The sequence below is a fragment of the Microtus ochrogaster genome, chromosome 5 (assembly GCF_000317375.1).
Source record: "Microtus ochrogaster isolate Prairie Vole_2 chromosome 5, MicOch1.0, whole genome shotgun sequence".
In the NCBI taxonomy this organism is placed as follows: domain Eukaryota; kingdom Metazoa; phylum Chordata; class Mammalia; order Rodentia; family Cricetidae; genus Microtus; species Microtus ochrogaster.
The window spans coordinates 3,548,023-3,550,798 of NC_022012.1; the positions used below are offsets into that span (position 1 = coordinate 3,548,023).

Here is a 2,776-nt window from a genome sequence, read left to right on the forward strand (position 1 = left end):
ATGAGGAATTGAGAGGATCCATCAGAGATTAAACTCACGGGACAAGGAAGATCTCTATACCTCTATATATGTATATATATCGAATCTTGACAGAGAATCCCAGAGTAAGTCAGAAGGACTTGTCAATCTTAGGCCAGATTTCAAGGCTTATTTCATAGCAAAGTTCCTCTGGCGCAATTTCTTCTTTTTTCAAGAGAGACAAGGGGTCCCATCTGTTCCCTTACAGTGGCACATCATGTGCTTAGCTCCCGAGGCAAATAACAGACATCCAGACTCTTTGGAAAGGCATGCCTGCAACAAATATCCAATAGGTTATTTTAGAGAGGTGCCTGTGGCTTTCTAGAGGATATTCCTTGATAGTGGCAAATGGTTTTATCAGAATGTTTTGTATTTCAGATTCCCACAAGGGCCAATAGAAATGACTTCAAGTTCTTGGGCATTAAAAAAGTAGCCAAGATTTACGTAGGCAGTCTATATAGTTTATGCACACACAAATAAGGACAAGCTTCTCTGAATGTCAGTGGACTCTATGACCTAGGTCTGCTCTAATCTAATTTAAGGGGCTCCGGCTGGTGAGCACAGATAGGAATCTCTGGTATTGTATTGCTACTGCACAGAACTGGTTCTGAAGAGTCACTGAACTGTTTATATTCGTACCTCCTCAACCTTGACCTCTCCCTTTCCCATCTTGTTAATGTCTTCAGAAAGAAGTATCACCCCTGACAGAGAAATATTTCTATGGATCTATTCTTATTGATTCTTGAGAAGTTTCACATGTGAAGTCTTGGGACTCCTCTGTCTTCAACTAAAAGGTTTGCATCTCCCAGGTACTAGGTTTTCCCTGTAAGTGACTCTTGGCTGATGGTCCTTCTTGACAGTTCCTTACACGGATGCTCACTTCAGTCTTCCACCTGCTTTAGTAATAAGACAGATGTGATGTAAATGGAAAAACTGTCCATGGCTATCAATTGTTATTCGAATTTGTAAACAGTGGCCTCTGTGTTTGAGGGTAGCTCATCCATCCTTGTTCTTCGTACATTAAAGAGCCGTGACACAAGGCTTGGACTCATGCAGAGCAAGGCTGGGGAGAAGAGTGGAAGGGGGTGATGGTATTTCTGAGTATCATGTATGTATTTTAACTCGAACTTTTTGACCTTGTACATCTGGAGTCTTGAAGACTTCCTGCCAGATTTTAAGTACTGTGACCTTTTACTCTGCATGAATGGAAGGTGTTTGACAAATGTTACATGAAATTCATGAAATTCCTTCTTTAGCATTGCTATTCTTATACAGATACCATTAGGACCTGTTTTCTTTGCTTACAATGTTTAGGTTGGTATATGGGGAGGTTCATATTAAGGGATCCGCTATTTCTTAGCACATTCAAAGAATGTACTACTTCAGAGATGGGTTCTCATGACTCATCCTTTTACAGACTCCTGAGTTAGCCTCATAGCATACAGCATCTAGAGCTGTCCTTATTGTAGACTGAGTTAGCCTCACAGCGTACAGCATCTAGATCTGTCCTTACATAAATTCTTGAGTTAGCCTCACAGCTTACAGCATCTAGATCCGTGATACATTCATCAGATATGTTCTCTTCAAGTCCCTGTGTCACTAAGGTATGTTTTATTTATAGCATGTTTTCACCCATCTTTTCCAGGGGAAAGCCTGAGGCCTGTTTGCTGAGCTGGAGTGGGGTTGGTGGAAAGTCTGTAACTGCCGACCTCAAAGGCTCTGGGCTAACAAAGACAGCACAGCTCCTCAGAACTCAGACTGCTCTTCTTCCATTGTACCCTCAGGACACTTAACGGGTTCTGCTGAGAGTTTCATAGCCAGAACACCAGCTGTGCTCTGACCATTTGCTCTGATAGTGGGTAAGTATGTATTGGGCCATTGGGTTTCAAGGACAACAAGTGTACAACATCCTAGTCTTTTTTCCCCCTTGCACCTAAAGCCACCACTCAGACCTACTCCTCTTCCTAGTGGTAATTCAGATACTCCCATTGGATTCATTTATACTCCAGCCCTACAAACCCCAAGTGTCACAGGTATTGTGGCCTGGGTGTGTGGGTTCACATGGGTCCGTGAAATGAAGACTCAGAGACACATTGAGAATGAACTTAACCTTAGCAGTCACAAGGTTCCTCAGTCTGCTGGACTGAAGCACTTTCCCTTACCCTTCAGCATTCTTACTTTTCCCTATATATTTACACTTTAGTTAGTAGATTTTCATACATTCAAAACAACCTGAATGAAGCTTCCAAAAATACTCTGTCAAGTGCAAATACCTGATTCATGAAGTACCATGGTTTTCTGGGTTTCCCTTAACCAAGTTTTACATAGGCCTTATATCCATGGGACAAGATTTGCATAGGGTGACAAAAGGTACCTGTAGCACAAAGGATGGACTAGGGCTGGGTGCTGACTCTGGAGCTAGGCCAGGTATGGTCCATTGGGGCTTTATGGCTAGTGGGGGGTGAGGGGGATGGGGGATGGTAGTGTTGTTTGCTATCCCTCTGGTGCCAAGCCGGCAAGACATTCTGCCATACCCAAGCTTTATTCGTGCTTTTTTTGGGTTCAAATTCAGTCATCTCTTCCTGAACACCCTTGAGACTGATGAAAGCAATGTGGAATTTTTCTTTAACTGGTTAGATTAATGAAAAAAAATCCCCAATCTCTATTTAAACTTGTTAACTATTAGTATTTTTTTAATTTATTTACTTATTAAAGATTTCTGCCTCCTCCCCGCCACCGCCTCCCATTTCCCTCCCCC

General features: G+C 42.4%; 1 long non-coding RNA gene across 1 annotated transcript in view; it reads left to right on the forward strand.

Annotated features, from left to right (window-relative positions):
* Positions 1 to 724: 724 nt before the first annotated feature.
* The window catches only part of LOC113456054, a 22,504-nt gene continuing 20,452 nt past the window's right edge, over positions 725 to 2,776 (forward strand). Inside the window, exons 1-2 of the long non-coding RNA XR_003376926.1 lie at positions 725 to 812; positions 1,664 to 1,877. This is a non-coding gene — a long non-coding RNA (uncharacterized LOC113456054). The remainder of the gene's footprint in view (positions 813 to 1,663; positions 1,878 to 2,776) is intronic.